At 45.8% G+C, this 22,466-nt stretch overlaps 1 protein-coding gene across 1 annotated transcript in view; it reads right to left on the bottom strand.

Moving 5' to 3' along the window:
- Positions 1–22,466, bottom strand: part of LOC144721038 (uncharacterized) — a 273,629-nt gene that overhangs the window by 125,375 nt on the left and 125,788 nt on the right. The gene's annotated exons all lie outside the window — the stretch shown is intronic.

The raw sequence follows: 22,466 nt of genomic DNA, 5'->3' as shown, positions 1-22,466 counted from the left end.
CGGCGCTGCTTGGCTTGTCTCTTGTATTAATTAAATGGAGCATCTCTTGTCACTGTCCAGCCATAGTCTGCAAGCATCGATGGGCTCCATTTGCCCTGATAGCGTTTCTCCATCGTTGCAATGTCCTGGTGAAATTGCTCGCGATGCTCGTCGCTCACTACTCCACAGTTCGACGGGAAAATCGAGATGAGTGCAAAAATTATATTTTTAGTGACATGTTGCAACCAAGGCTTTTGTATGCCTTGAGGTTTTACCATCAACTCCCTGTAGTTGTCTGCCTTGTTGTTTCTGAGAAGATGTGTTGCCACTAACTGGAAGGCTTTCCATGCCGTCTATTCCTTGACACGCAGTGCACTGTCAAATGCATCATCTCGAAGAAGTTCACGAATCTGAGGACCAACAAAGACACCTTCCTTTATCTTGACTTCACTTAACCTTGGGCATTTTCCACAGAGGTATTTGGAAGTTTCTTGTGTTTTGTCCATGGCTTTGACAAAGTTTTTCATCAGACCCAGCTTGATGTGCAAGGGTGGTAACAAAATCTTCCTTGATTCAACAAGTAGTGGATGCTGAACACTTTTCCTCCCAGGCGCCAATGACTGTCGGAGTGGCCAATCTATCTTGATGTGGTGGGAACAACTCACGCGACTATCCCATTTGCAGAGAAAACAGCAATACTTTGTGTATCCAGTCTGCAGACCAAGCAGAGCAATAACCTTCAAATCACCACAAAGCTGCCACTGATGTTGATCATAGTTTATGCACCTCAAAAGTTGTTTCATGTTGTCAAAGGTTTCCTTCATATGGTCTGCATGACCAACTGGAATTTATGGAAAAAACATTTCCATTATGCAGCAAAACATTCATTTCGATTAATCCATAAACAGTCTCCACTCATCTGGGACATGAACGATGTTGAGGGCTGCTATCACACCATCAATGTTGTTGCAGGCTACAAGATCACCTTCTATGAATAAGAATGGGACAAGATCCTTTTGACAGTCATGGAACACGGAAACCCAAACATCACCTGCCAAGAGAGGCCACTGCTGCAGTCTGGAGCCCAACAGCTCTGCCTTCCTCTTGGGTAGTTCCAAATCCCTGACAAGGTCTTTCAGTTCACCTTGTGTTATGAGTGTGGTTCAGAGGAGGATGATGGGAACAAATCTGGGTCATGTGACCTTGATGGTTCAGGACCAGAAGTTGAATCATCTTCCTTTTCCATGTATCACTCAAGTGAGAATGATTCTGGTGCATCAGGAACCAGCAGTCCTTCTCCGTGGGGTACTGGGCGTATAGCTGACGGAATATTTGGATAATGCACAGTGCACTTTTTCTTCGACACACCTTTCCCAACTGGAGGTGCTATACAGAAGTAACAATTGCTGATATGATCTGTTGTCTCTCTCCAAATCATTGGCACTGCAAAAGACATAGATTTGCATGTCCTGTTCAACCACTGGCGAATATTTGTTGTACAAGTGTTGCAGCATAAGTGTGTGGCCCACATATTGTCCTGAACTCCAATTTTGCAGCCAAAATAAAGGCGATAGGCTTTCTTAATTATATTGGTTATACTGTGCTTTTGTAAGATTCAAAAGTCACTTCACCACGAACATAGCAGAAGTTATCTGCTTTGTTCACACAAGTACGAGGCATCTCTGCTCACTTTGGCTAAACAGTATTGTGTCCCTTTGCAAAATCAAACACTGACAATAAGATAACACGACACTGTATGATTTTTAGAGCTGATATAGGGCAATTTGTTCAGAGAAGGAATGTAAGCCTCGTGATGATTGCATCATCCATGACTTCTAGGAATAGCATGATGCAATTCGTATCATGTATAATGCAATACCAGGTTCAAATTGCATCATTCATTGTTTTGCTCAAAAAGCAAGTACTGTCCAAACCCAGTCATATATGTACAGTATTCATAAATCCAGTCAAAGATGTATTTGTCATTTCTGGTTTAAATTTAGATCACTTCCCTTTATAACTCACTTATCCTCTGCTAATCCCAAGTCAAGGGTCGTATATACTGACCCAGTAGCATAGCTTGATAACTAGAGCCAATCAACAATATTAAGCATCATTTTCATTCTCAGTGACCGAGAATTAGCAAAGTTGGGTTACATTTATTTTAGAAGCATTTTGACCACAGACCAGTGTAATGCCCACATCTGGCCATGAATTTATAAAATAAATTTTCAACTATGTTTCTCAAGAATTGGCTCTTGTTTTCCAATGTAATGATCTATAAATTGATAAAAAAATATGTTTGCTATTAAAATTAATAGTGTAAAAAGCCTATTCGTGATCACAGATGTGCAGGTCTCTTAAAAAAGGCATATTTTGTGTATAAAAGTGACATCGATGTTTATAATAAGTATTGCATTAACATCACCCAAAACAGATCGCTCATCTGGTGGTGGAATTTTTTATGGATGAAGATCACCTCACCCAAGCCCATTGGCAACAACTGTTATACTTATCTGGCATTCAGACCGTGCTGCACAGCAAAACCAAGCAGTGTTTGGTAATGACTCTTATCTTTCAGACCCTCCACAAATGTGACGAACCATAGCCTACTCAGAGAGGTTGAACGTTCAGACGTTGAGGCAGTGGAAAAACCACGCGCTGGCTCGATTTTTCTCAAGCTCGCCCAGTCCAAAGCATCAAATTAGCATTCTTTTATCGCACCAAGCAGCTGCTTTAATGAGCAAGGCCCGCAAAGGTTCACATTTATTTTGTGTACAATGCTGTCCATGGGGGTTAACACTGTGTTAACTTTGTACTTGCACATGTTTTGTTAAAAAAAAAATGTGTTGCCAGAACGCTGCTTTGATGTGATGCAATCGAGTGCTGCGATCATTTTGCTTACGGGATTGTCATGATCCTGAAAAAGCACTGCATTTACTTTTTTTCTCATGACATGCGAGTGTGCGTTTATTTTAAAGTAATTCCTGCAGTTTTTCCGAAATAATAAATAGATAAACGGGATGGGCATCTAAAGCAGCACGCTTGCATTTTCTATGCTGATTCATGGTTCCATAATATGCATAAAAGTGGGAAGAGAGATACAGCAGATATGAAATATAATTTAGATCTATTTCCCATTGTCTGTCTCATTAAACTGGCTTTAGATTTTTCATTTAATAAATAAAATTTAATCTTAACCTGAATTTGTTTTAAATTATTCAGAATTCTAAAATGTTGCACTTGTGATGCATATTCTGCTTTATCGGGTATTTTAAACTTATGTGTGGGCAACATATGGACTTTCAAACAACTGAAGCACATTTGGTCAATGCTTGTGTAGTGGTGATACGCGCTGGGTGTATATGTCGTGTGCCAGCGCGTATGTACGGGTGTGTGTGTGGTGACGCGCGCTGACGGGGAGGAGCAGGCGTCAGTGCGCGGGTGGGGGTAGTGCTGCTGATTGGCTGTGTGCCGGTGACGCGCCCAGAGGGAGTGATCGGGTAGCAGCGCGGTGTGATTGGTCGGAGAGTGGAAACACGCGCTGAGCGGAACCGGATCGTGGGGATAGCGCGTGGGGATTGGGTAACGGAGGAGCGGTGCCGACGTTGAGGTCCGCATCCGCTCCGTCTCCCGGGAAGAAGGGGTATATAAGGTGATGCACAGAGGAGCAAGGGGCAGAAGTGGAACCATCTAAGAATGAAGACGAAGGTGTAGAGATAGAGCCCGGAGAGGAGAGTAATGGAGAGTAGAAGAGAGTAAGGTATAGTGTGTAGCCAGCGAGATAGAACGGTCTACACGAGCTGAGTAATGTGTAGTGTGTAGCCAGCGAGAGAGAACGGTCTGCACGAGCCGAGTATGCATACGGTGTAGCCAGCGAGAGAGAACGGTCTGCACGAGCCGAGTATGCATACGGTGTAGCCAGCGAGAGAGAACGGTCTGCACGAGCCGAGTATGCATACGGTGTAGCCAGCGAGAGAGAACGGTCTGCACGAGCCGAGTATGCATACGGTGTAGCCAGCGCGAGAGAGGCAAAGTCTACACGAGGCGAGAGAGGAGAGTGTAGCAGAGGCGCAGAGTCTACACGAGGCGAGAGAGGAGTGTAGCCGAGGCGCGGAGTCTACACGAGGCACAGAGAGCCGGCAGCACAGAATCCTGAGTCAAGAGAAGTGCGGTGTGAAGAAGAGAGGCCACGCGTTGTATTGTTACAAGTCAAGATTTAATAAAAGAAGTGTGTTCCCGTCAAGGAGTTTCCTGCCGTCATTTTCCAATACTTCATCTGGCGTCAGAAGTGAAACGGGCTTCCAAGTATGGAGACGAGGAAGACCCGTAGGACCCACGGGATTGACCGCGAGGAAGACCTGGACGACTCGGAGCCGCTGGTGGCGGGGGGTGAGGAAGAGGACTTGCCCACGCTGCAGGGTCCGTCGACGGCGCCGGCCGAGCGACCGGGGACAGACGCCGGGCTTCGTGAGGCGCACTCCCGACTGGCGGAGCTGCTGCTCGCCGCCGCGTCCATCTTGGCGGAGATCAGCTCGTCGGGAGGAGCGGGGACGGTGGGGGACATTTTACAAGGTCGCCCCGCAGATTCCCGCCAAAACGAATGGGGGATTCCCGCCATTGCGCCTGGGCCTACTTTTGGCGGGAACGGCGAGCGCCACGTGGTGGTGGGTTCCCAAGCGCGCGCATCGACGTCATCAGCGCGCGAGGGGGTCCGCCATCTTACGTCTGCTGCTGGAGCCGCCATCTTAGACACCGACGGACAGGCGGAGAGGAACCACGAGGCGGATGACTTCATTTTTCAGCAGCGCCTGCCCACGTTGTCAGCCTTCAAGGCGGAAGGCGGAGACTGGGGCCAATTTCAGCGAAGGTTTTTGGCGCATCAAGAGATGTCAGCGTGGTCCGATGCTACGGCGCTGCGGGCATTGCCCGCCATGCTGGACGACGATGCGCTCGCGGCCTTCAGGGTTGCACGGAAGTCGGACCGCTCCACGCTGAAGGATGCGCTGGGTTTGTTGGCCAGGGTCTACGGGCCTCCCTCTACATGCCGCCATCAGTTCTACGCAAGACGGAAAGCGGCCACGGAGACCGCGCTGGCCTATCGCACGGCGTTGCTGGCTCTTGCTGATGCTGCGTTCCCTCGGATGGACGAGGAGGGCCAAGACGCGATGGTTTTGGAGCAGCTGCTCAAGTTGGCGCAGGACCTGGGGGTCCCTATCAACACAGCTGACGACATTGATATTTCTTCTTTGAGAGTCGCCACGAGTATTCAAGCGCACGAGGCCCTACAACGGAAGCAAGGCGTTGGTTGCAACGCTGCTGTCGTCGCAGCCCCGGGGTTGGTGGTCGCCGAACCCCAAGTCGTCAGCCCACGAGAGGAGGCGTTCGCCACGGGACGACCAGGGGACTGGAGGCCGGGGGCCCGGTCGCCTCTGCGATCGGGCCGAAAGTCGGAGCAACCAAGATCTACTCCGACCCTCGTCACGTGCTATAACTGCGGCCTCCGGGGCCACGTGGCGTCCGGGTGCCGCGCTCCGCGGCAGCGCGCCATGGGAGCTCGGCTGGACGACGACCGAGGGCCCAAGTCATCTCTACAATCCCCGGCAAGTCGCGGCACCTCACACGCTCGGCCTGTTTATTCGGCACACATGGGACGCCGCGTTGCGGCGGAGGAGGGCCGGTTAAGGTTCGGGGATTCGGTTCGGCGAGGGGGGTTCGGCCGGGACCAGGGAGACATTGAATGGGCGGAATTGGGGCATAGAATTGTGGCTGCTTCGGCGGGTTCGTCCGTTGTTACGGGATCTATTGATGGGGTTGAGATTAGGGTGTTAGTGGACACGGGGGCATCGGCAACTATTATATCGGACCTCATTTATAATATTCTTCCAGTCCAATGTCGTCCGCTGCTTCCAGTGGATGTGCCATTTTACGCCGCTAATGGGGGATCGTTGGGCATTATCGGTCAGGTTAGGGCGTCCATTTGCATTGGAGATATCAAATTATCGGGACCCGTTTTCGTTTCGTCTTCTTTGGCAGTTCCGTGTCTTTTGGGCACTGACTTTTTGGCTAAAATGCCCATTAAAATTCTTATCGATCAACGATGCATTGAACTGCCATCGGGTCGCCGGATTTCATTTTTGACGGGCCCTACTGACATTCGGACGGCGTGCGCTACGATACAAGCGGTGGCGACGCAGACAGTGCAAGTGCCCCCGGGTTCACAGATGTTGATTCCCCTCCGGTTGCGAAAACCATGGGTGAGGGAGGCTTCGGGACAGAGTATGCTTTTGGGTCCTTCTAACAAGGCTGTCGGGGGTCTTGATTTATCGGTGGCTCACACTTTGGTGCGGGCTGACAGGGATCCGTTTGTGATGGTTTTGAACGCGGGGTCGCGACCAGCTGTCATCCCGCAGGGCACCGTGCTGGCTCACGCGGCGCAGGTTCCTGGGGATGATGGGTTGGTTGCGCAGGTGGGCTCGAGCCCCGCGCGGAACGTTGAGCCAAGGGAAGACCTTGAGTGGGTCCATTCGTTATGTGCCGCCTCGGACGATTTGTCGGCGGCGCAGTTGGGTGCGCTGCGCGAGTTGCTCATTGAATTCTCTGATGTATTCAGTAAACATAAGTATGACATTGGGTGCACGGATTTGTTGCACCATCACATTGAAACGGGCGATGCGGCGCCGGTCAGGCTAAATCCCTTCCGACTGAGTCCCGTGGAGAAGGAACATGTTCAGTCGGCTGTTAACGATATGCTAGAAGCCGATATTATTTCACCCTCCTCTAGCCCGTGGGGAGCGCCTATTGTGCTGGTTAAGAAGCAGGACGGGTCCCTGCGATTCTGCGTTGATTTCCGTCGCCTGAATAAGATCTCTGTGGCTGACGCGTATCCGCTCCCCAGGATGGATGAGTCCCTCGATGCATTGTCTGGTGCGCGATATTTTTCGACTCTTGATTTGTTATCGGGGTTTTGGCAGTTGCCGCTCGACGAAGAGTCGAAACCTAAGACAGCATTTCGGACTCCAGGGGGGCTGTTCCAGTTTAACCGGTTACCCATGGGACTTCACTCCTCTCCAGCGACGTTTCAGCGACTTATGGAGCTGGTTTTGTCGGGCTTGCAGTGGGATACATGCTTGATTTATATGGACGATGTCATTGTTTTCAGTAAAACGTTTGAGGAACACCTCCGGCGATTGAGAGGGGTGTTCTTGCGAATGCGATCGGCTAAGTTGAAATTTAAACCGGCCAAATGTCACCTCCTTCGTAGGTCCGTTAGATACTTGGGTCACATTGTCGATTCTTCGGGGATCTCCACCGATCCCGCGAAGACGGATTGTGTCGGTTCGTGGCCGACACCTACGTCCGTTTCCGACGTGCGTAGTTTCATCGGGTTTGCTTCTTATTATCGGCGGTTCGTTGAGCACTTCGCCACTATTGCAAAACCCTTGCACGCTCTAACGGCGAAGGGAGTGAAGTTCAAATGGGGACCGGAGGAGGAGGCCGCGTTTCGCTCCCTCCGGGACGCCTTGGTGGGTGCCCCACCCTTGTGTTATCCCGATTTTGCCAGTCCCTTTTTGCTGGACACGGATGCTAGCAACACGGGCATTGGGGGGGTGCTATCCCAAGTCGTTGGGGGTGTCGAAAGAGTTGTCGCCTACGGTAGTAGGGTGTTGTCTCCGGCGGAGCAGCGCTACTGTGTCACCCGTCGCGAGCTGCTTGCCATTGTTTTTTTTGTGCAGCAGTTTAGGCCATATCTGTATGGTCGTCACTTTACAGTCCGAACGGACCACGCGGCGCTACAGTATTCATTGGGGGTCGCCCAGCCCTCGGGCCAGTTGTCGCGTTGGTTGGAAGTCCTCCAGGACTATCAGTTTACGACTACGTACCGTAAGGGGTTGCGACACACGAATGCCGATTGCTTGTCGCGGTTGTTGCCTTGTGATGAATGCGCGTGTTTGTCGGGATCGGCGCGCTGTAAACCGACGCTTGCGGGGGAGATGGGGGCACTGGCTGCGACAGCGGGCGCACCGAGTGGGGATGATTCCACTGCCTCTCAGGGTCGGGACTCGCTGCTCTCGCTGTCGCTCAGCGAATGGGGCCGCCTCCAGATGGCGGACAGCTCGCTGCTAGCATTGCGCCGCAAGGTTGGGGGTCCCGAGGGGGACCAGGAGCGTACCGGCTCCTATGTACTTGAGCGGGGCGTGTTATTGAAATGGGACAGTTTGTCCCGGCGGAACGCACTCGTGGTGCCTTCCGCTGTGAGGGGGAGGGTTGTCTTGGCGGCACACGAACGCCTCTTGCACTTGGGAGTTAACAAGACGCTTGCCCTGCTTCAGCGTGACTATTACTGGCCGGGAATGGGAAGTGATGTGGTGCATATTCTGAAGGGGTGCGTTGAGTGCGCCAGGCGTAAACCACCGGCCGTGGCAGCTAATCCACCGCTGCAATCTATTCAGGTCTCGCGTACCAACGAGCTCGTTGCACTCGATATTTTGGGGCCCTTCCCAGTCACGCCGAGAGGGAATAAATATTTGTTAGTGGGGGTCGAATACTTTACCCGATGGCCTATGGCGTGGCCTCTCGCTAACCAGTCGGCAGCGGCTGTGACGGATGCCTTCGTCCAGGGCTATGTCCTGGACAAGGGGGCTCCCGAACGCCTGCTGACCGACCAAGGTAAAAAATTTTCGAGTAAATTGTTGCAAGAGGTGTGCGATCTGTTGGGTACCAAGAAGGTGCGTACCTCCCCGTACCACCCGCAGACTGACGGGATGGTGGAGAGACTCCACAAAACCTTGACTTCCATGCTGTGCCAGCAGGTGTGCGAGGCACATGTAGATTGGGACCTGCAGGTCCCGGGAGTCCTTGCCGCGTATAGAATGGCCCCCCATGCAGCTACGGGGTTTTCCCCATTCTATTTGATGTACGGTCGGGAAGCTGACCCGCCAATAGAAACGCAACTTGGCCTGTCCGCTCCACGAACTAATTCTAATTTGGCAGAACATATTAAGTTTAATATTCATAAGCTGACAGAGGCGAGGGAGGCCGCACGGCTTAATTCGCGGGCTCGCCAAATTGCTAATGAACGGTTGCGGGCACGGAAGGTGTCCATGCACGAATGGAAACCAGGTGACAGGGCCTGGCTGCATTGCCCTCAGGCACCCTTGGCTACGTCGCCTAAATTGTTGAGACCGTGGAGGGGACCCGTGGAGGTCGTGCGCGTTGCACGGCCCCAGTGCGTTCAGATAAAGTGGGGAAAGCGCCGGTGGTACGTTCACCCCTCCCGACTGAAACCGTTCTCGCCTCCATATGGCCTCCCCTTGTGTCGTGATGGCCGGGCGTGTGACGTGACCGGCGACCCAGAGGGGGAAATGTCTCTGCCTGATCCACACGTATTGTCGCCTGATCTGCTCCCAGGTGTCTCGGAACTGACAGCTGCCGATCACCGGCGGCCGGATCTCCGCGGCGGGGCCGGCCCTTTCAGGCCCGTTCCGCGCCGTCTGGAGCGGCCGGAACCGCCGGACGGTCGTCAGTGTCCCGCCCCATACGATGGACCAGCCAGACGGACTCGCGCCAGGTTGTGCTACTTTGCATGACCTGCCTCGTGAGGAGTCGGGGCAGTTGGAGCGCCTCGTCACTGCGTGTAGTCGCAGGGACGTGGGGCGCGTTCGTTTCGAATTTGCTCGTATCGTGTTATTGTTGACTTTTCGCGTTCATTGTCAATCTGTACATAGTTATTCTTGTTGTTGTTGTTGTTGTGTTATGTTACGGGGCACACTCGGGGGGTTATGGGGTTTTTTTTGTTGGTTGTCGTTTTATCGTCGTGGTTGGTTGTTGTTAGCAGCCGGGCCGGCTGCGAGCTATGTGGGAGGGGGTGATGTAGTGGTGATACGCGCTGGGTGTATATGTCGTGTGCCAGCGCGTATGTACGGGTGTGTGTGTGGTGACGCGCGCTGACGGGGAGGAGCAGGCGTCAGTGCGCGGGTGGGGGTAGTGCTGCTGATTGGCTGTGTGCCGGTGACGCGCCCAGAGGGAGTGATCGGGTAGCAGCGCGGTGTGATTGGTCGGAGAGTGGAAACACGCGCTGAGCGGAACCGGATCGTGGGGATAGCGCGTGGGGATTGGGTAACGGAGGAGCGGTGCCGACGTTGAGGTCCGCATCCGCTCCGTCTCCCGGGAAGAAGGGGTATATAAGGTGATGCACAGAGGAGCAAGGGGCAGAAGTGGAACCATCTAAGAATGAAGACGAAGGTGTAGAGATAGAGCCCGGAGAGGAGAGTAATGGAGAGTAGAAGAGAGTAAGGTATAGTGTGTAGCCAGCGAGATAGAACGGTCTACACGAGCTGAGTAATGTATAGTGTGTAGCCAGCGAGATAGAACGGTCTACACGAGCTGAGTAATGTATAGTGTGTAGCCAGCGAGATAGAACGGTCTACACGAGCTGAGTAATGTGTAGTGTGTAGCCAGCGAGAGAGAACGGTCTGCACGAGCCGAGTATGCATACGGTGTAGCCAGCGAGAGAGAACGGTCTGCACGAGCCGAGTATGCATACGGTGTAGCCAGCGAGAGAGAACGGTCTGCACGAGCCGAGTATGCATACGGTGTAGCCAGCGAGAGAGAACGGTCTGCACGAGCCGAGTATGCATACGGTGTAGCCAGCGCGAGAGAGGCAAAGTCTACACGAGGCGAGAGAGGAGAGTGTAGCAGAGGCGCAGAGTCTACACGAGGCGAGAGAGGAGTGTAGCCGAGGCGCGGAGTCTACACGAGGCACAGAGAGCCGGCAGCACAGAATCCTGAGTCAAGAGAAGTGCGGTGTGAAGAAGAGAGGCCACGCGTTGTATTGTTACAAGTCAAGATTTAATAAAAGAAGTGTGTTCCCGTCAAGGAGTTTCCTGCCGTCATTTTCCAATACTTCACTTGTATTAATGTGAGTGCACTGTTCTTCAATAACTACTTATTATTTTGACTTGCAACCACTGTGCAAAATGTACGATTTGTGGAACCCAAAGTAAGGAAGAGGTGCGCCTCACCAAGTCTCAAGATTATCTTTCAGGATGGGCAATGTTGTTTGTGTCATCCTATTAAGGTAAATTTTAGGTAACTTTTCATCATTGGGATGTTTAGCCGATAGTAGTTGCACTGTATTATATTTTAGCTACGGGAGCAAACAGGACAACTCAGAGGACACCAATGCAGAACAGGGGGAGAATGTAAACATAGAAAGGTGCCCAAGTTAGGAACGAACCCAGACATTTATTTCTGTGAGGTGCAATTGGTACAAATGCACCACCCTGCCAACCATATATAAACGGTATATATACATGTTCCCTCTAAATACGAACATAATTTCAGTCGTAACATATTATGGTACTATCGCTTATACAGTATATAGAAACATTTCCATTGTAAAACTTTTCCATGGGCAGGCTGGTTTTGGGTAAACCACGATAAGAATATCCAGGCTAAACTAGCATTACCTACTTGGCCAACATGAAATCCGAACCCACTTTTCAAGGCACAAGGGAGTGATACGTAAGAGTCTTCCAAATACAGGAATGATGATTTCACATGGCGCTTATCTATAAATGTTAGAAGCCTCCTGTGCCTCAGTAAGCACAGTTGGCCCGGCATGGAGGCAACCCTGCAGCAGCAACTCCATGAGAAATTATCCAGATGCTTAGGGAAAAGGCATCTGCTGTTGTTGCAGGGCATATGTCAATCATATGTTCTTATGAGCCTCCGCAGCAAATGTGATGTGTCCCACCACATCAAGTGGCAGGCTTTGCAAACAAAATGTTGCCACTCAGATCTCAACCCTTATCAAACAGACAGCTAAAGCAGGAGTAAGCAAGGCAATTGAAATAGACAAGTGTTGGATTTATAATGTGTGCTCAGCTAGTCTGCTATAAATAGCTAGATTTATTTTCTGCACTCTCGTTACTTGAAACTATTCACTGCGGAGCAAATACTGCCAAGCAAGTCTATCAGGTAACCCCCAACAAATCATGGTTCTAAAAGAGATAAGTAAATCAGTTAAATAACTAATCCAGTGCCCACACATCTCCTGCATGGTTTGTAACTACAAGACTCTACGAAAGGATTTGTTTTAATGCTACTGTAAAATGAGGCCAGGCATTCAAGTGGCCACAATATTAACTCGATCTCTCGAGATGATACATCCGTTACCAAAATGTCACGTGTGAAGTTTGCCCCCTTCGGTTTGGCCAAAACTATACGAGGCATTATGGAATCGCAAAGCTCACTTGACAGTGTCAGCACCTCCACAGCCACTTTATTCACCACTCTGAAGAAGGGCCTTGGAGGTGTTCCTTCACAGGTGACCGAAAGAGCCAGGCCCCAAGACAATTTGCTAATCATGCTTCACACGAGTGGAGGCACGACCATTAAGAAGGCCTCGATGTTTTGTTGATTGTTCGCCTTTAATTGTCTGGTGCCCCCCGGTTCATAGGCAACTCTATTTTGGACATTTCTATGTTTTATTCCATTGGATGTAAAACAAAATAACTTATTCTCATTACGACTTACAGGGCGACTTAATGTTAAATCTTTACAGGGATTTCTAATCTTTAAATTCAAGTGGTCATGTTGTTTTAAAATGTATTGACATAGGCACGAATTATAATGCTGATATATTTTTAAATATAAAAGAACCTCAAATTGGCCTAATTCTCAAGAGACTGCCGATTTATCTATTAAACACATCACAGGAATGTGGTTGTTCTGATCCCTGACCAAGTGATTAAGCACTTAAAACCATGTGCCCCGATTATTTAAAACATTTCTAGAGCCCTCTCCACGTGGCTAAGAGAATGGGGATTTTGGTAAAATCTCTTGAGGGATTATATTATATTTTACTTAAACCAATATATTTCCACAGGCTGTGCCATATTAAATATATGCAGTTAAACGAGAATGTAATTATAATAACTTAAGTATAATATATTCACATTTACAGGACGCAAACTTGATAGATTATATTTTCTGTTTAAAGGTCCCCAGATAAGCTTGTACAAACTAAGGCAGTGTCAGGTTTATTGCAGGTTAGGTGACAATTTGGAAGTGTCCTGCCTGAATGATAAGACAGTAGCTCCTGTTATTGCCTTCCTTTTTCAACATTGAAGAAGATGATGATTCTGATAGTGGCAAGGCTGCCAAAGGACATTGTAGATGAGAATATTGGCTGCGTTAAACAGCACTATATGCTTGGGCATCACAAGGTGACCCTCCATGAAGTCTGCCGATGGCCTTTTTAATAGTTTACTGACAAGTTCATTCTCAATGCATGGAATTATTACAAAGGGGTATATTTTTTTGCAAGAGGAAATCCCCAGACAGCCGCATTTTATCAAATTTCATGAAGGTTCCTCAATATTGTTGACCCATCATCTTGGAAATCATTGTGAGTCGATCTAAATAGCACATGTAACTTTTGATTACAGGATTAGTAGGACTTAATTTCTCACAAAATATTTTCCCTGTCACTGGGACACTGGAGTTGGCGCATGGCTATTAGCCACAGCCATAGTGAGGAGTATACTGGAAGTGGTGTGCTGGGTGTGGAAATCAATTATGGGTTGCTGACCCGGACAGACCTAGGATGAAATTATACCCTGCGTTTTTGTATTTACGTGGATAGTGGTGGTATGGCGATGCATTAATCACGTACTTAAAATCATGATAAATGCATTGAATCTAATGCGTGAAAATGTAGGTTTTTTTTCCAATGTATATACGTCGTATGTAATGCGTTTATATGACCCTTGAAACCACTCCTGGCGGTTTCATTCATCACCATGCAAAATATACAAATTCTTAAATCGCGACCTTGAGTTGAGACAACTCAGTGAATCGCTGGGGGGTGAATGGTTAAACCTCGTGGGTACAATTAAAGTGTTCAATTATACGTATGGTCTTTGAGGAAAGTTGAATATTAGACACATTTTAAGCCCTATGTATAATTGGAAATTACTTACTGGATATAACATTCATATTTCATTTCGAATCACATGGTTATGTGTGTATGTTCAAAACTAGAATATTCTGGGGCCTGCTTACTATATACTCTAGTTAGGGTTAATATTGTGGCATCTCTGACTGAAAACATCACGCGTGGAGTGAGTCATGCCCCTGGAGTGGTAATAATGCTGCCGATGGTAGAGGTGGACTGCATATCGATTGTTTCAGGAAAATGGTCCCTCGCGTGGCGTTTAGCACAAATCAGTCCCGGCGGTGTATCTTTGGCTTGTCTCGTTCAAGTAAGGAAGGACCTGTGCCAGATAGATGTGAGATTCGTAGCTCCTTCCTACAGGTGTATGGATGTCCACACTCAGAAAGAGCTGTTCGTGCCAGGCCATTTGAGGCGTTCCCAAGTTGAACATCCAAAACTATGTTACCAATTAGCCTCATCCATCATTCGAAAATGTGGATCCCTAGCTGCTATTTGCCAGAAGGCTGAGAACATGTTTAAATTACATTCTTTTAAATACCATTCAGAGGTGGAATAGGTTAAGATAAGTAGTGTATATTATATTTGCTTTTACCAACTATATCCCAAATGCAGTACTGGCAACTATTCACACAGTTAAGTATATGTATTGCCTAAATTCCCTGAAACAGGTGACCTGCATGTAATGTCTCGCTGGTGAATAATCCAGATGTGACGCCATAGACATTATAACCTCAAAATATCTATTCTACCACAACGCCTAAAAAAATATCTTAGAGTTGAATTCATAGTTCACTCTCTGCTGATCTGCCTAACAGCTTTCAGATCTGGGAAAGGCCACATTAACCATAAAACGATATATTATATAGCATGTGTATGTGCAGCCAGTGGTGGCGAGGTGAAGAGACCATCAACTCATTACATCAAAAAAGCTGATTGGTTGTGTGGATTATTATTCATAAATGCTGTGTTACTATAGGAATTCGCGACCTGAGTCTTGCAGTCATCTCGTCGTCAAATTTGTATTTTTATAGTCCCACATTTAATTCTAGTTCTAATTTAGTTTGATGTGTTGCTCAAGGAAGGCACGTTACAAAGACAGGTTATTACTCTCTAACGGCCTTGGTTTTAGCATCTTCTGTCAGCTTGTAGAGATTTTTACAGACATGGAAAATTCTCCACACCATCCATACTTTGTCCAAGTCTGCCAGGATTCACTATAAATAAACGGAGTGAACCACGAAGCATGTGCATTTCAGTTTAATTTGCTTTATTAGCAAAATTTTAGGTCCATATCACCATTAAATAACACATTATGGAAGGGTAATGCTGCCAGCATGAATAAATGCTTGCACAGATAATTTAATTTTAGGCATGATCACATCATCCAAGAATGACGATGAAAAAAACCCAAGAACTAACAATAACGTTGTAATCTTTTCTATGATCCAATGTACAAAGTTCTCTATTAATCATTGGTCTTTTGCCAATATTTCTGTTATTTTCCTGGTTTGTCCAGACAGTTTGTGATACCAATAAAATGTGAGTTTTATTAACATCAAAGCATACATCCTGTTAAAGCATGCCACTTCCCTATAATCAATTGACACGACAGGATTTGTTTTTCATTCTATGCAATCCAAAAGAGAAGTGTTTCCTTATTTGTACAAACGTACAACATTTCTGCTGCAGTAATAATACTTCATGAACTGCACTTTCGAGGTGAAAATGCTTCGTGAAATGTTTATATTCTGCTGCATGGAAAGCTGTGTCAATTGCCTGTGTCAAGCACTCATTCACTTTAGATTTTGAATGAACTGCTTTTCCACATCTATCTTCTTCTTCTATCTTCTATATATATAAAAGTCAAAAATTGACTGTTTGTGGGTTTGTGTGTGGGTTTGTGTGTTCGCACGCTTGCGAAGGATTTGGCTCTCCAACGGTGGGGTTTACGTAAGATAAAAATAGCCAGGTACCACGCTGTAAGCCCCGCCGTGAGCAAGCGCTATTCCTTTTTCACATCCGTCAACTTTAAATTAGTTTAATTAGCGATTTAGTGCGATTTTTGTGCACTTCATTTTTATTTATGACGCATACACAGCCATATCAACTCACGCGCCTTTGGTGGGGAGGACGGCCCATGCCAAGTCGCACGCCTTCGGTGGGAGTGAGGGGGACATTTGTTTTCGCGTCAAAAATGCTTTAAAAATACACAAAACGCTGAGGTAAATTCTTCGCAGTGCCCCCCCCCCCCCACGCCGATGCGTGCAGTTACTACTATACAGTCGGTAGATGCTACCACTATAGGCCGTAGATGTTACTGCAGAGCGGCCGGGGAGATCGTGGCTGGGGTGGGGGGGTAGCAACCCAGCCCCAGCCTGCCAAGGTGCCACCTCAAGCGGCTGGACAATCTATGCGAGGCTGGAGGCTATGCACGGGACTAGGCCTCACCACGCCACTCTGTCAGGTGAGTACTTTGTGCTATAGAGTCGATAAATACTGCTATAGAGTCAGCATGTACTACTGTAGTGATAGCAGGTACCACCACAGTCTGTATGCACTGCTGTAATCATAGCAGGTACCACTGCAGTCAGTATGCACTGCTGTTAGATTTTTAAGAGTAGTTTGAAAAAATTTTAAGACCCGGGCAATGCCGGGTACTTCCCGCTAGTTACTACAATAATGAGCCAAGAATGTCTGTTTGTGTGTAACGCGCGTGATGTCACTCCACATGCCACCCCCCGTCGTTAATATTCATGAGCAGGTAGATTTTTCCACTCACGCAGAAGAAGGTCGAGCGGAAATAAAATGTTTTCGCAAATTCGCTTTAAGTTTGATGTTTCTTTATTGAAAGGGAATCTAATAAATCATTCTACGCAGAAATAAAGTGGATTTGGTGTCTTTATTTATTTCTTCAGCACTTGAGACAAAAGGTAAGCCTAATTTATGCTTCTACATTATGGTAAAATGGACATTTTCGGTGATTTCCCAGATATTGTATTGATTTCCTATTTATTTCAACCCCAGCGACCGAAAGCAGAAGAGAATAAAGTATCAGAGCAGTGAATTTTAACAAATTGAAGGTGGGTTATATACAGTGCTACAGTTACATGAAGTGAGGTGTTTTATGATGTAGTTTTGTGCAAGAATCATTGCCATTAATACAGTGCTACAGTTAAATGCAGTGAAGTGTGTGATGACATACTTTCGTACAAGATTCACTGCCATTAAATTTACACAAGATACAATTATACTCTGCTCAAAATTTTCGTAAACATTACAGCTGCTGTCCTAGGACAGGCAAAGAAGCTAGTTGTCATCTCTATAAATATAAAAGCCAAATTTGTGATTATGTGTGTCTGTTCAAAATGTTTAGCGTACTTCCCGACATGCAAACTTGAAATCTGCCATGTGGGTACTTTCCAGACTGTACACCATGCAAAAATTATAAAAATAGACTTTGTATTTTTTTGGGGGGGGGGAGGAGGGGGCTCAATAATGCATATTTTTTTGCACGGCAAGTGAGCTGCGACGTCACATCTATCATGTGACCCGCGCGTGCAGAAGCGTAACGCATTGTCGTGAAGTGGTCAGCGCAACGCTGCGCTACGAACCCAGTGACCCGAGTTCGATTTCCGCTCACGGCCACCACCGGTGACAATTATTTGAACCGGTCCTGAGCCTCCCCTAGGTCGACTCAGCCTCAAACGAGTAACTGGTGTGCGCTGTGTGAACATCGCCACTGGGGGGACAAAGGCGGCCGGGCGTGGTGCTTGCCACCCACCCCCTCGTTAGTGAAGAAAACATAACATTTTAATTTCAGTCTCTACAGTACCCCACTTCAAACATTTCCACGTTATTATTCTTATTATATTGTTGTTTTCCCACCACGAGGTGACCATCACTTTTAATACTCAAGCAGCTCCTGGAATTATTCAATGATGAGGATTGATAATCGTGTGGCTCTCATGATTAAGTGTTCTCTGTACAACACCCTGACTCTGCGTAGGGAGTGGAAATGTTAGTGCACAGCAAAGTACTGAAAAAAAATATACACATTAAACAAAATTCAAATGTGAATGTGTGCTTAGTGGAGGACCTTAGACGAGGGGAAAATAAAGTGATTCCATTAATGACAGCACTTTAAAGCACTCAAATAATCTGCTACTAGCAATACATAATCCACCAACAACACTTATTATTACGTAAACAATACAGTTACTTCACCTGGAATGGTACTTTCTACAAACAAAATGAAGGTACATTTCGATTTAAAGCTTTCGTGACTGCAGGGATTCATCTTCTTGGTTCTTTCGGTAAAGTCATGTAGACGGGAAATAATAAAATAATCAAAATAAAACATAATAGATGCTGTCTTTCCGACAGACCTGTTCTTCACCTGAGGACGGCTGCTTGCGTTGTGGCCGAAACGTCGTGAGAATTATTCTATTATATTTTATTTTTTATTATTTTATTATTTCCCTTTTACGTGACTTTACCGAAAGAACCATGAAGAAAAATGAAGATACCCCCATGGGTTCCCCCTTATCACCAGTGATAGCGAATGTTTTAATGGAGAAATTTTAAACAGATGCCATCGAGACATCCACCCTACGTCCTTCCTTGTGGAAGAGATATGTAGATGACACTTTCATCATTTGGCCACATGGCCTGCCAGCATTGAACCAATTTCTCAACCACATCAATTCCATACACCCATCAATCAAATTCACCATGAAAGTGGAGAAGGATGGTAAGCTACCATTCCTGGATGTTTTGTTTGAGAAAAGACCTGATGGCTCGTTGGGACACTGTCTACAGGAAAGCCACCCACACAGATTCCTATCTGAAACCTGATTCCCACCACCATCCAGCACATAAAAATTCCCTCATCAAAACACTACACCATAGGGCCCACTGCATTTCCGACCAACACCACCTAGCCAGTGAACTGGAACACATAAACCAGGCCCTCAAGATGAATGTGTACTCGGACCGCATTATTCGCAAAGCTGTTTCTCCAACCATGGAGAAACAACCCCCTGAGAAGCCGATAAAAACCATCACGTTACCAAAAATATTTCCAAAATCTTAAACAAACACAATATCCAGGTCTGATTCAATACAGTACACAAAATCCGTGATCTAATCCCATCTGTGAAGGATGTCATTCCTGGCGTGCAATATCCTGGAGTCTTCAAACTGAGTTGTACCTGCGGTGGCAGTTACATTTGGGAAACGAAACGACATGTATCAGAGCGTGTTGGCGAACACAAGGCAGATTTGAAACATGGCAGAACCAATACCTCTGCCTTGGCTGACCACTGTTATAATGCTGTGGGCTCGCATGATATTGTCTTTTTCCGAGACCAAGGTACTCTGCAAACCTTCGGGCTACTATCAAAGGTTTGTTCATGAAGCCATCCAGATATATAAATAGACATAACTTCAACTGAGAAGATGGATACAAATTGAGCAATCATTGGAAGGATGTTATTAACCAGGTAAAACCTTAACTGTTTATGGTTATTCCATCATATCTGCCGGGTACTAGTCTGTTTTTCTGAGTTAATTTGCTGCTGCATTTGTATTGTTGCTTCATTGGCATTGTTGCTACATTGCCATTGTTGCTGCATTGGCATTGTTGCTGCATTGGCACTCGTGCACCGCCGTGCTTCTGCTGTTGTTGTTGGTGCACTTGGGCTATACCCATCCCCAAACCCTTATAAACAGTTTGCCTTTAGAGGCTGACATCTTTGCCTGATGACGACCACTTGTGTTGCGATCGAAACGTCGTGATCTATATGGTTTTATTTTATTTTTAACTACGTGACTTTACCAAAAGAACCAAAGAGTATGGATTTCTGCAGTCACGAAAGCTTCAAATCAAGATTTCACCACTAATATTTATTGACTTAGGTCTAGTCAATAAATATTAGTAACTTTAAGATAGCCTGTTCATTCTGCAACTAATTATATTGATTAGCTTAAACATGCATTTCTGGCAGACTTAATTAACCCGAAATCTAGGCACAGAGAACTGGATTCATCAAACCTTGATTAAGTTGCACACAAGCGAACCTTTTATTGACTGTCATTAATTGGATTGTTACAATATTGGATTATGTGGTCAGGTTTGCACATTGGTTCAAATGATTAATATTACCCGAGTCTACAATTGTAAGACAGTTATAATAAATCATTATCACAGTAGTCTATTCAGAAGAGCTGTAAATTCAGTAACTGCTACTACATTTACTGGCACAACTCATATAAGTAGTGCGATACATTCTGACTCAATGCTTCAATGCATTATCATTACTGCACATTCTTGGCTATTAGATTGCAAATGCACTAATGATTTTGATCGATACATTTAAAACATACCTTTTTATTGGCCAGAGTTCTGGAGGAGTTCACAATCAGAAGGTCACAAGTTCAATCCTTATGGGTCGATAAAATAATTACCAATTTACAGCGAAGTCAACAGTGGTTGTTCTCATGGATATGCTCACTCCCGTAATAGGAATGCAACATTTTTACTACTGGCTCAGGGCTGTAAATCAGAGATGAACACTGCCTCAATGCTAATGTGAGCAGGATATCAGTGTTTTTGCACCCTTGACTATTCTGCCAATGTAATGATGAAAAACAATACTGGCTGCTTTTAAAACTGATATTCATGATGGATGTGGAGAAAACTCAAGGTCCATTTGATCAGCAGAGGGGGGAAATAGATGCAACTGATGGTGTCAAATGCATTATAAAATGCTGCCTTTGTATTTAAATTGCAAAGTGGGGTTGATCTGCTTCTGATTGAAAGGAAGCCTGCTTGCCACTGGAGTACTGTAACAACTGAGCTTTCTGGAAAGGAGGTTAACATATTCCAAGTCAATGATCTAGTGCTTCATTCTCATCAAGCAAGATCCTGTTCCAACACGGGCAGATGTCCAATTTACTTGAATAAAACCAGCTTGCCTCTTTTGCTTCAAGTCACATAAATGTTAAACAAAAGTCTAAATATTTTAAGTACACAGCTTTCAAATCTATACAATTTGGAGCTTCCCTAACATCCAGAGCAGAACACATTTTGTTTTGCTGATCAGTTTAAGCATTTCATTGCGTAATTGGTCCACAGGATAATTAGGAACCAGGCACATGTAAAATAAACAAGTCAACAATTATCTCGTGGTTAAGTGATGTTTAATGTACCATATTAGCAGGTTCCATTTGAAGTTAGTATATCAAAATGTAAATATGAATAATCTGTAAAATACATTCATATCCAGAGTTATTAATCAAGCTCGATCCATGCAACTGGGAAACATCACGTAAAACGAGTTACCATTATTCATCTCCTGCAGAGGACGAACCACACCTAATAATAAATTACATATGGAACATTATGGATATAATTCACCTCATATAGCTGCAACATCTATTCATTATTTTAATTTATAGGTTAGCATTTTTCCTTCTGCATCCTTTATGGCCAGGTGAGCACTATACAATGAATCAAGTGATTATAAGCTTGAATAGCATTGCTCCTGAAAAAACCCGCAACTGCTGTAGGCAGAAGATTACTCATACAATGCACTGAATGGGTCAGTATGCATAAAGAAAGGTAAAAATGTGTTTTTTAAATGTTCTTTTCAGGCTTAAATTCAGCATTGTAAGCAAAATCAGAACGTATTAACGCACTGTCAATGAAGGTGAATCTTACTTTGCGCTGATCTAAAGAATATTAAGCTTGTGTGTTCAACTGTATGACCTTTACACAGCCGCTGGCAATGCCCTCTAAAATGTTGTGGCAAGGGCACCAATGATGCACACACGAGCCTGTGCGTCCCATGCACTCCCGTCTAGCAACCCTGCTCATTTCCCATCAAACAGAGCACTCGTTATCAGCTTAATTAGCTGCTATCTGTTCCAAACCCTCAGGCTACCAAAAAAGCGAGCGCACAGCACTTGTCCATTAACCTATTCCTTTCCAGGATAAAAGGTGTCCTCTTTGTGCTTTTAAGTACTGAGAGTATGCGAAATTGAATTGGATGTACTTTATTAATGTATCAAACTACACACGCGCCTTGTCAAAAATATGAAAAAATGTCAATTGGTTTTACATAATACTTGTTTCACTATACGCAGGACGTTCTGCATTTATTTCGCCACTGATTTGAGCGCTTATGGATTATATAAGAGCAATGTATATTTGAATACCTACATAAGAAAATGCATTTGATTGTACCATTCGACATATCCACATGTTCAACTTAAAAAAAAAGTACATTTGGTTTCGTTACAAAGCACGAAACGACTTAGGCAAAGGATGGGTGAAGAAAATTAAGCTTATCCATGCAGCTGCCACTCACTGTGTATAAGCATAAAAAAACAAGACGAATGAAGAAGCACTGCATAATAGGTTAATATTATTTTATTACCTGTTACTGTTAAATGTATTTAAACATTGTATGATTATATAATTGTCAATATAATTTACAAAAATACAGTGAAAATACTGTAATGC

Source organism: Lampetra planeri, chromosome 10 (genome assembly GCF_965212315.1).
Source record: "Lampetra planeri chromosome 10, kcLamPlan1.2.h2, whole genome shotgun sequence".
NCBI lineage: Eukaryota > Metazoa > Chordata > Hyperoartia > Petromyzontiformes > Petromyzontidae > Lampetra > Lampetra planeri.
The sequence above is the reverse complement of the archived record's forward strand: the minus strand, read 5'-3'. Positions and strand labels throughout refer to the sequence as shown.